This window comes from Octodon degus, unplaced genomic scaffold, assembly GCF_000260255.1.
Source record: "Octodon degus isolate 3935 unplaced genomic scaffold, OctDeg1.0 scaffold00205, whole genome shotgun sequence".
Taxonomy (NCBI): domain Eukaryota; kingdom Metazoa; phylum Chordata; class Mammalia; order Rodentia; family Octodontidae; genus Octodon; species Octodon degus.
Genome location: NW_004524781.1, coordinates 334,144 through 346,079, shown reverse-complemented (window position 1 = coordinate 346,079; position 11,936 = coordinate 334,144). Strand labels below are relative to the sequence as shown.

Genomic DNA, 11,936 nt, shown 5'->3' with positions numbered 1-11,936 from the left:
CCTAAAAAATACAAACAAACAAACAAATCACATATAAAGAGTACAGAAAATCGGTCCACATGTTAGAGACCAAAGAATCCAGCTGAGGGCTGGATTCCATGAAAATGTCCTGTCTGAGTCCAGCTGCAGGCCTAGAGTCCGTAACAGTGTCTCATGCAGGCCCACTCACAGATCTGTGCTCGGAAGCCCAAAGACCCAAAGGTGGGAGCTGCGAAGGGCACCGGCGGGATGAAGGCTCTGTGCCAGCGGCTGAGGGGTCTGCACTGGAACCAGGAAGCGATGCTCAAAGTGAGGACCAGAGCTCCCCTGAAAAGTACCACCGCCGTCCTCAGCAACAGTGAAGCCCCGAGCTCCTCCGGTGGTGAGGAGAGCTGAGTTCCCAGAGGAAAGCCAGCACTACAAGCTTCTCCAGGAGACTGAGCAAGGCAGCCAGGAAGCAGAGCTCAAGGTGAGGACCAGGGCTCACCCAAAGTGAACTGTAGCCCTTCTCAGTGACAACAAGGTCCTGAGCTCCTCCTCCAGCGAGAACGACCAAGTTTGCCGGAAAGCCAGCGTGAAAAGGTCCCCCAGAAGAACAGCCCAGGAGAACCGGCAGCCTCCAGCAGTGCCAGCAGCTTCTCCCAGATCTTCTCCAGCTCTGTCCCTTACGCTGCTGGCAGCAGCCCTTCGGTGGGCCTCCCATACCCAGCACCACACTCGTTCAGTTCAGCTGGGTATAACAAGGTGACCACCAGTGGGAAATGCACTATACAAGCACTGTAACTTTTCTAGACTACTTAATTAATGCAATTGTAGAGAAACCCAGCAGTACTTTAAATGCTTTGCCATAAAACTTGCATGTATGTTGGGGTCTGTTTCTGTATGCATTTCCTCATTACTCATCTCCCCAAAGCATAGCTTTAAACAGAAGCTTACGGCATGTTTTAACATCTAATAGAATTAATTCCTCTTTCATTTTCTCTTTTTTTTTTTTTTTTCACGTAAGGAAGCATTTATTTGGGGTTTAACATGAGAAATCATACAAATAAAATTTGTATAAACACAAATCCACAGTCATAACACATAGCAAAGGACAAAGTAAAAACAAAAAAACTAATTGGCAGCTATATACAGTTGGACAGTGTGTCTTGTACACTAGAAAGTCTTTTACAAAATAATCATTAGAGCAACAGAAGGCCAATCTTCAGTGTAGTCCTGGAAGATTTCTTTAGCATCTCCTGTTTCCTCCAATGTCTTCCTCTTTAGTATGGCTGGTAATTGTTTTGGTGATGGCCACCTCCTCGAGATGCCTTGCCCTAAGTGCTCTGCTGACCACTGTAGTCTGCATATCCCTGTCCATATCCATCGTTCCCATAGTTATGCCCAGTATAATCATATCCGCCATAGCCACTATAGTTTTGATCACCACCATGGGCACTATTGTAATTTCCGTATCCTTGATCATAATAGTTATTAAATCCTTGGTTCCAGTTTTGGCCCTGACCTCGACCACGACCCCTAGTACCACCTCGTCCACCAGCTGCAGCACCTCTTCCTCCTTTTTGTTGTTGCTGTTGCTGCCGATATACCTCTTTGGGCTGTGCAACTTTGATTTCACACTTTCCAGAACCAATTTGATGGTATCTGCTTTCTAACAGTTTCTTGACTGGTTCTTCATCTGTGTATGTGATGAAACAAAATCCTCTCCTTTCATTTGTTTTTGTATCCATGGGAAGTTCAATATTTTCTATCTCTCCAAAAGCTCCAAAATATTCTTTAATCTGTTCTTCAGAAGTATCTGGGCTCAATCCTCCCACAAACACCTTTTTAGGGGGTTCTTTCCCTTTTAAAGCTTTGGCTCTTTTAGGGTCTATCAATTTGCCATCCAGTTTGTGTTCTTTGAATTCCAAAACCTTATCAACACTAGCAGCATCTTTGAAAAGCACAAATCCAAATCCTCTTGATCTTCCAGTGACTGGGTCTGTTTTAATTGTGCAGTCTACAACTTCCCCAAATCGAGACAAGTACTCAGTCAGATCTTTCTTGCTTGCATCCCAGCTCAAGCCTCCAATAAACATTTTACCGTCATCCTGCTGGTTCTTGGTCGCGTTGATTTTGGACCCCTCGGCGAATTCCTCTATATTGCTGTACTCGTTCATGTCCTCCACGGTGGCGGAGCCGTCGGCTGCGGCGAGCGGGCGCGCGGTCCGGGTCGCGGGGTGCTGGCGGCAGCGGAGCGGTGTACGGAGCTAGATTTACAATGGCGGCGGAAGAGCCATTTTCTCTTTCTGAGGTGTCTATTCTTCACACACACTTGGCTTCAGCCCAGTTGGTTAAAAAGGTGAAGATCTAGGGGAGCCTTCACGAAGGAGGCAGACTGACCGTGGGGAGCGCGGCCCCCAGGCACACACACAGACCCCGGATGCGGGTCCCTGCTCTCCCCAGCCACACTGCGGGCTCCCAGGCCGCGGGACGCCTGGCTGAGGTGCACCCCTGCTGACGCTCTCATTTCTGGGTTTTCAGTCACTGCCTGAGTTTGTCCATATGCACACAAATCAGCGGGCTACGCGCTCCGCCCCTGCCTTCTTTCCCACGTGCCTCCCGTCCCCACTGCACAGGTGGGCTCTGGTGAACAACGTGACACTCCTGGAATTAAGCCTCTTGTTCTCTGCCCCACAAGAGCCTTTATCGGAGGGCAGTGAGCACTTTTCCTTTAAGCCCAGACGTTGGCTTTGGCCCACGTTTCTCGGTACCCGGATGAGGTCGTGCCACCCTCACTCCCCTAGTGCCGACGTCACGCTGCCGCTCCTCATCCCCACACGGCAGCTCTGGCCGCGCCTGGGGCGCGGCTTGCCAAGGTCTTGTTTAGGGCATAATTGCTGTTCAGCATTACATTGGTCGGTAGCTTTATTTTTCCTGATCTCTTTGGTGGCAGTGTTATGCTGGCTTTATAAAGAAATCTGGAAGTGTTCCTTCTATTTTTTACATTGGAAACAGCTGAAATTCTGTTGAAGTTGACAAGGGAAACATTGGCACAGCTGAAAATTGACATTTTTTACTCTTTACCCAAGCAGCTTGGAAATAGGTCCTTTAAGGGTATCTGTTGAAATTAGAGAATAAATGAGACATGTTTCAGTTTTGATTTCAGTTGCAATAATGCTAAGAGTAGGAATTTGGGGAACATTCCAAGTTTGACTTTTTCCTGAGATCCATTTGGTGCCCAGCACTCTTGCTGGCAATTTGGAAATCGTTTGAAGGGCAGGTCTTAATTTTATTTAAATAATCCTATTCCTGCCCAAGAACTGTGATGAGGAACAATGCAGGAAAGTAGAACTGAGTCTGAGCCAAAGTCCCGTTTGCAAGGAGCTTGGTGTCCTGAAGGCAAGGCCCTGCGGGTTGGCTCCGCCGGGGCGAATGCTGGCCTCCCCAGGGTCGGGGGCTGGGAGGATGGTGTTAAGGTCAGCAGGGCGGCCTCTCCTGGGAGGGACCACAGAGGCTGAGGACAGAGGGGAGGGCGCCGCAAAGGGCTTGCTGGGCCTGGAAAGGCTGTGCTGGGACAAGCTCAGACCCAGGCGCATGACTCGGGGCCCCTTCAAGTGCCGCGGAGGACCTTTCGAAGCCGACTTAGGAAGGTTCTGGGTGCCCGCCGGTGGCCACCTACTGACAGAACATTGCTACTGGATGGCCGTAGGCCTTTTCTAAGGCTTTCCAGAGGGGCAGTGAGGCTGGTGGTGAGCACTGAGGCTGGTGGTGAGAACGTGTATGTTCTCCCGGACCCCAAAAGAATCTTTCAGGGACACTGGCTCCTTGGTGACCCGAGGAAACACACACATTGTGTCACTACCTTTCAGAAAGCCTGGTCTCTGTCTTAGTCCCAGCTGCAGATGGGCTGGGCAATTGGGCACAGCTGTCACAGCAGGGTGGCCTGGGCCTTTGCCCCAGTGATAAAACACTAATGTGATCCCTGTGGTTTCGGCTCCTTTGCCACTCAGCTTCCCAGTGTCGCAAGTGCTGCTCCCAGACTGAGGGTGGCCTTCGTGTTGGTTCTATGGGGCAGAGCCATGCTGGGCCGACTGACGGGGGGCGGGCCCTGTGTAAGCCCTGGAGGTAGAATCTAGAATCAATTCCCAGCACCCAAAAGAGAAGAGGGCTAAGGGTCAGTCGGATCCAATCTTTGTGGGTCTCCATCCCATGCAGGTCCCGAGGCAGCCAGAAGGAGGTGGTTGGCGAGGGACCAGTCACTGCCACCCCTACACCCACACCGAGCACAGTACAGGGCCGCCCCCGAAAATGAGCCGAGGGATGTTTCCCAGCACCGTGGTTAACAGCGGCTTGTTTGTTCCTCCACCGGGCCCCAGACAGCATGGGGTTGGACAGATGTCCCACCGCGGACTGGCGCTGCGTGAGTGGATGCTGAGGCTTGGTCGCAGCACCCGCCTGAGCTCTTGGAGAGGCTGGCCCCGGGCCAGGCCTGGTGGCCTGCTCCCACAGTCACCTGCTTCCCTTGTACCTGCCCAGTGGGCTCAGGACAGCAGGGTGGGTGAGGGGGGAAGACAGGAAGGCAGAGGGCAAGCCCCCTCCCACCAGGCCCAGCCTGGCCCCCGGCCCGCCCCTCCCCCTGCCCCATTCCAGAGCACAGATAAAAGTGAAACCTGAGTAGCAAATGTTTGTGCTCTAGCCGCCAATCAAGGGCCCGTCTCCATGGCAACAGGCACACTTCACAGCCCTGTGAACAGATGGTCAGTGAGCAACAGGCGGCATATGTTCCCGTGAGCCCTGACACGGGCACAGATGGAGGGTGGGCAGGAGGTGGGCCAGGACATAACCTGACATTTCCTTCTCTCCCTTCCCATTAGGGGCTGCATTGTTGGAGCGTACAGAGATTAGGGGAGCCTGAATGGCGTGGGGGTGGCTGGGCGCCGATTACTAACACTCCAGTGCAGTTTTAGTCCTACTTACTTAACTAGAGTGCAACATTAGCGACAGCCAGGAGCCGTGCAGAACCTGCTAGCAGCCCTGCCCCCTTTGCCGGCTGTGTCTCAGGCCTCTGGGGTCTGTGGCTTGCACAGCAGAGGCCAAAACTCCCTGCATGGGATCATGGGAGAAAGGGATGTCACCAGGAGCACTGCCAGAAGTGCAGGCGGGCAGAGACCGGAACCCGAGGTGCAGCGGCGCATGGCTGGGAGGTACCTGGTCACCCTGGCTGGTCACCAGCTGGGTGTCCGAGCACCACCACCTCACTGCCTTCGGGGATCCCTGCATTTTGATCGTCCCTGCACTAATGGTTCACCCTGCCCAGCCTGTGGCCGTGCTTCCTCCGTCCTCCCTCTTGGTCGAATGCAGCAGAAGTCTACCTGCAGCCCGGAGGAGCCGCCCCACCAGCTGCCTTCCAAATCAGGCTAGTCTGAGAGACACTCTTGCTGAACCAGAGGAACAAACTCAAGTTCGTACAAAGCAACTGTTCTGGTTGCTTGGGGGACCCCAGAGGGAAGAAGCAACCACAGGATAAGTTCAACTACCAGGTCCACTGCCCCTAACAACACGATTCCTCACTGTTGTGCCCAGGATGGGGGCCACCTGACAGCTTGGCACTTCTTTCCTCTGCTGTCATTTTCTCTGGGCTGACACTTGGGTGTGCTGGGGTACCCGTATGGGGAGACACCCGTCTCCCTTTGCCACCCCCTTGTGAGCACAAGCCCAGAAGTCTGATTGCTACCCGCCTAGCCCCAAGACGCATCCAGAGGAGCAGCAGGCTGTGCTCTCCAGGCGCCTTTCCCCAGGACAGGTAGGGAGCTCTGTGGCAGCTCTGTGGCAGTGTGCGTCTGAGTGAGTCCCACAGACTAAGAACCCTGAGGAGGTTCACATTGTTAGAGGCTTCAGTCCACACTGGCTGGCTCCAAGGCAGGGCAACAGAGCAGAGGCGGGCGGCAGAGGAGGAGCAGTCCATGGCATGCCAGGCAAGAGGCAGCAACGCAGCCCACTCGGCCTCCCTTTCCCCTTATTCCATTCATGCCACAAACCTGCTGTTTGGTGTCACCCACTCCAGGGGCTCCTTCTTCCCATTGTCCATACCCAGAACTGGGCCAAACCAATCGAGGACTGATGTACTGCTTACACACCCTTCACCCATATTCACACGCCCAAACCCAGCCCCCTCCAAAGAGCCCCTCTAGGAGCCAGCATCCGAGGCTCTCAGGCCACATGGAGACAGCAGCCACAACACAGCTCCACTGTCCCTGGCAGCCACGCACTCTGGGCCCGGCTTCTCACCACAGAGGGGGGCGCCCATGTCCTTCCTGGTCTCAGCTTGAATTTCTGAGGGGATCTGTGTCCACCCAACACCCTTGCGTTTGCTGTCTCCTGTGGCTGTCTGTCACCCAGGAACTGAGGCAGGGTAACAATGGAACCCTGAGGGGCCGTTGTTTGGGAGCTGTTCAGTAGCTTTCTCTTAGTTAACTCCTTCCAGAAATGATACCTGACTAAACGATCTGGCGATATGGCAGATGCAGCACTGAATTTCTCTGTCAACTTTAGCCTGACTCAGGGAATCGCTTTTGGAATAAAACCCCACACTATTTTTGCAGTTTACAGTGGCTGCGGGCTCTTCTTAAGACTAACACTGCGGTCCAAGGCTGCTTTGGTCCCAGCCCCGCGTTCCAGCAGGTCTGGTTCTGCTGTGTCCATCCACACTGACTCCCAGTGTGAGTGGAGCGGCCCTGGCCAGAGCACTTGTGCAGCTGTCAGAGTGGCAAGGTGCAGCTGTGGCTGGGCTGGCACAGGCTCCGGCTGCACCAGGGCAGTGCAGGTCTGCCTCGGGCAGAGTGGGGATGCAGGAGGGCAGGACAGCGAAGCCATCGGCAGGAGGGCTGCGATCTGTAATGGGACCTCAAGCCACTCTTGGGAACACAGAGGTCACTGCTGCCCAGCCTATGCGCTGGAGGCAGCCTGCGACTGGCTTTTCCCACAGTCTCCATCCCATGCAGCCTGTTCTGTGCTGCATGGCCACCAGGTGACTGACGTCTTGACAGTCTGAGGAGACATGCTTTGAAAGCTCACGGTCCCAAAACCATCCTTTGCTACAGCCACCTGTGCGTTTTGAACTTAGGAAAAGAGAGGACAGAAGGGAGCCTAGGCACTAGCACTGTGCCAAAAGTCACTGCGAGTGCCGTGTGGTGGCGTGAGGAGCAAAGGAAGAGCCCAGCTCCTGTGCCCCCTGGGTGAGTTTGCCCAGGCGGCTGTCCTCAGGCCGCAGACCGCCATCTGTCCAGCTGGCGTTTACTCAGGAAACACGAGCTAATTTTAAAGCTGGCCTCGAATCAATGCTACTGGGGAACTAAATCTTCTCCCAAGTCACCAAGCACATTCCAGAGCCAAGGGTGGTGCTGATAGGAGATGTCCCCAGAGCGGCCGCTGCCAGGACCACACGTTCTGGGCCTGTGAGTGAGACAGCGCTGGGCTCTGCTATGTGCCAGCACCGTAGGGCTGACAGAAATGGCTCCACAGTCCATCTGAATGGACTGCGGTGGTGGTGCCTCAGGCCCTTAGAGCCCAGCCCAGGTAGGACTGTCTCTATCTGTACCAAGAAGACGAGGACTGTTAACATTGTTCTGTACCCCATGCCACAGCTGGTAAGCACAACAGCTAGACTGTTTGCCTAAGTGAGGTGACGGGACAGCCACGTGGGAGCGAGGCTTCAGGTCTGGGGGCACCTGGACCTCTTCGGAGCAGAAGGCTGCTCGGGACAAGTGCCCTGGAGAGAGCACCCGCACAGAGGGCCGACATCCCGGGGGTCCAAGGCCTCAGCTGAGTCCAGCTCACTCATGCTGCTGCGGAGGGAGGTTGTGATGCAGCCCTGCAGGGACACAGAGGAATGTTTGGAAGGATCCTTTCTGTCCTCATTGGTGTTGGGTGTTTCAGGGCTTCCTTTTTTCTTTTTCTTTCCCCCTCTTAAATATTTCTTTCTTAGATTTTTTTTGTTTTTGTTTTGTGTTACTTTTATCTAATTCTATTAATTTCATTTTACTCCTTAATATGATCCTTTATCTCACTTTCCCCTTATCGCTGATTGCTTAATTTTCAAGTTTTCTTCTTTCATTTTCCCATTCCCCACCTCCAGTATGATCTTTTTTTTTCATTTATGTATTTGGGGCAGGGTCTCACTATGCAGCTCAGACTCGCAGTGATCCTCCTGTTTTCAGCCTCCCCAGCGCTGGGATTGCAGGCGTGCACCACTGTGCATGGACCTGGGCACCAGCAAACCCTGGTCCCTGCGCTTGCCAAAGTAGGTACTTAGACTGCTGAGCTATCTCGCCGGCACTCCCAGTCCCTCTATCTTTACTAGTATAACCATCAAGTTTTATTAATGTTCAGATATTTCTGCTCTGACTTTTGAATTATTTTCTATCATTAGTGAAATGTAGCTGTTGCACTTAATATGTATTTGCTGTATTTTGGCCCTAGTGTTTACCATTACAGGTCTCTTTTCTATGGTTAAGAGTGGTGCGTATTGGCTCTTATCAGGTCCATGACCAGCTTGTCTCTGACGCCACTGCTGTTTCTCATCGATTTGCCAGTGGCAGAGTTGCTGCTACCGGCAAGTATTCTCTGAGTGCCAGTACCTGGACTGTCTGTGCCTCGAGCGACACTGTGGTCCACTCCTGGTCAGCCAGTGCCAGGCCAATTACACAACATCATCCAGTGCCCAGTCCAGGGCAGCTGCGTCCTGGGACACAGGCTGATCCTGAGTCACATCCCGACTGAAAGCAGACGTTAACCAGAGATATCTCCACACCAGGTACAAAGTCTTCCCACTATAGCTGCCAGCAGAAGTAAAAGAAGACAAAACAAACGAGCAAAAAAACCCACAATGAAAACATGAGACGATGAGGAAATGAAGTGCCCCCCAAACTCCCACCTCTCTCAGAGCTGAGCCCTACGCCTCAAGGGGGGGGGAATCAAGAGCCACACAACTGAATTCTTTAAGATGAAAGAGATAAAAAAAATGAATAAGGTGCTTGTCGAGCTCAAAGAAGACAGAATGGTCTTAATAAAAACATCAGCAAGTTTCCAGAAGACACTAAAAAAAAAAGAACCTTATGATCTACACAAAATGTTTAGCAAAAAAATTTGAGTCCACAAAAAAGTATGAAGCAGAAGTCCAAGAGATTAACAACCCTGTTGAAAGTGCAGGCAGCAGAAGCGACCGGTATAAGGAAAGAGCATCAGAACAGAAAGCTGCGGCTGATCCTGGGGACCAACTACTCAGACATACCTGAGAAATAACAGGAGAGCGTTTAAAAATTAATGCAACAGCAGCTAGATGATGCAAAGAAGACTAATCTAAGTTTAACTGGAATTAAGTGAAAAACCAGAAGATAGCACACATGGCCCCAAAACCTGTGTACCTAAATAACAGCAGAAAAAAAGAATAATAGCAGAAAACTTCACAAATATGAGGAAAGAAATAAGTATACAGATGTTAGGCACATACAACTCCAAATAGCCATGGTCAGAAAGGAACCTCTCCATCACACATTATGCCCCAAACCCCAGGGGTCCAGCAGAAGGCACAGCCTTAAAAGTGGGCAGAAAAAAGTAAAAGCAGACCACTTAGAAAGGACAAACATTAGAATCACAGCAGACCTCTCAACACAAACCCTAAAGTCCAGGTTAGGAGAGCTTGGAGTGAAGTGCTTCAAACTCAAAAAGAAAACAACTTCCAACCCAGACAGATATATCCCGCAAAACTGTCTTTCCAAACTGATGGAGAAGGGGTCGGGGAGATGGCTCAGTAGAGTAAGTGCTTTCCTGGCAAGGGCAATGGCCTGAGTTCAATCCCCAGTTCTGCCAAAAACAAAACGAAACAAAAAAGCAGTTACAGTGGGAGGATCTCAACACCCCCTACTGTCATAAATGGATCCACTAGGCAAAAACAAAACAAAAAACCAAACAGTATCAGAATTGAAACTGCTGACACAAATAGCCTTAGTAGATATGTTCAGTAGTCCCAGCACTCGGGAGGCAGAGGCAAGAGGAGAGTCCTAGTTTGAGGACTACAAAAGTAAGTTCAAGGCCGGCCTGCATGACATAGTGAAACCCTATCTCAAAAAACAAAACAAGGGGCCGGGGAGATGGCTCAGTAGAGTAAGCACTTCCCTGGCAAGTGCAAGGGCCTGAGTTCAATCCCCAGTTCTGCCAAAAAATAAATAAACAACAACAACAACAACAACAACAACAAAATAGATATCTACAAAGTGGTCCACTCACCAACAACAGAACACATTCTCAGCAGCACGTAAGATTGTCTTCAAGATAGGTCATTCACTAGCCCACAGCACATGCCTAAGCAGATGAGGAAGAACTGAAGCTAGGCCATGCACGTTGGTGGCTCATGCAACAGAACCCGCAATCAGCGGCAAGTGCAAGCTCGGGAACTCTGCAAGCGCACGGAGAGCAAGCGTACACCCATCAGCCACCAGTGGGCCACACAAGAGGTCAGCAAGTCGCTTCCACGTGCCCACGGACAGCTCTTGAACACACAGGCATTTCTGCTACACAAACTTGAACTGAGCTTCACAGCTAAGGCGCTGGGACATCAACATTCTAATGGCGTTCATGTATTGACAAACTGTCATGAGATACGCACAGGACCAGCACTGAGAACTCCACAGGGCAAGGGCTGCTTCCTGTTCCCCGTGCTGTCAGGCAGCTGCCAGCAGACACTGCGCTGGGGGCGTGCTTCACATCCAGCCTGCCCCTTCCTTTCCCCAACAGCACTGTTGTAAAGAAGTCCTGCTCTCCGCAGCGCTATGGGCAAGTGTTTGCTCCTCTCTGGAAGCCCATGCTGCTGCACCGACGCACTGAACGCCGCCCCTGCACTTAGTCTACGTGCGGGCGTTGCTTCGGAAGGCCCCAACCGAGGCGCTACGTCTGCAGCTCCGCGGCAAGCTGGCTGTCCTGTAGTCCTGCTGGGGGCAGGCGCTGGGTGTGGGGGGCCAGCAGGTGTCTGCATGTGTCAAGCTGCAGATCTATAGCCACATGAAAGCATATGCTGGGACGCACTGGGTGGACTTTATTCTTCACTGGATTGTGCCTTGCCTGTTCCACAATACGCAAGTATCCCCTTAGCCCTCGGGAGGGCCCGGGCCAGTGCTGGGGATCTGCAAGTTGCTGAAGCTGAAGACCCCAGTCAGTCCACATGGCCAAGCCGGCAGAACTTTCGCATAAGCCACGTGCCGATTCATCTCATGAGCTCCAGTGTCGGTGCTGTGTGCTGCGGCCGTCTGACCCCGCCTCTGCCAGGCGCTGGCTGTGACATCTGCTTGGCTTGTTCTGTTCTGTCCACACCCTGTGGGGCTCTCCCTAGAATGCTCGCACCCTTCCACCGCATCACTGCTGTGCTCCCCGGGTCTCAGAGCGGCGAATGGGTGCTCCCACAGCTCAGCAGCAGGAGCTACAGCAGCCTGCTGCGGCAGTGAAGGGCACAGAGGCCCGTGGCCTGAGCAGGGCCAGGTCTGCCAGGGTGAGCGTGTGGACCGTGGGAGACGAGGCAGTGGGAGGTGAGTCACGTGGCACTCAGGAAGTCTGGACCATGGTGGGGGCAGTGAGATGCTTTGGGGGCAGCCTCATCCTTTCTGACAGACGGAAGGCAGGGCTCAAGAAATGGAGAAGTCACAGAGGCGTCTGGGTGAATGATGACTTCCAACCCAAAGAAGAGAGGGGACGGGAAAGACTGCTTGTCATGCAAATGATCATCAAAGGCTTAAAACTGGAAGGAGGAAACCTGTAAGTCAATATAGAAACTACCCAAAAGAGTTTGGCCAACGACGTGTGATATTCATAGAAAGAAACAGGAATGGCCAATGTATGGGGCAGAAGCCTCGTGAATATTCAGAGAAATGCAAACGCAAACATCCTTTTTATTCCATGGGTAAAAATTAAGAAGACTGGAGTTCACG

General features: G+C 52.4%; 1 pseudogene; it reads right to left on the bottom strand.

Moving 5' to 3' along the window:
* Window positions 1–988: 988 nt before the first annotated feature.
* Window positions 989–6,049, bottom strand: LOC101563613 (annotated as a pseudogene).
* Between the last annotated feature and the right edge of the window lie 5,887 nt (window positions 6,050–11,936).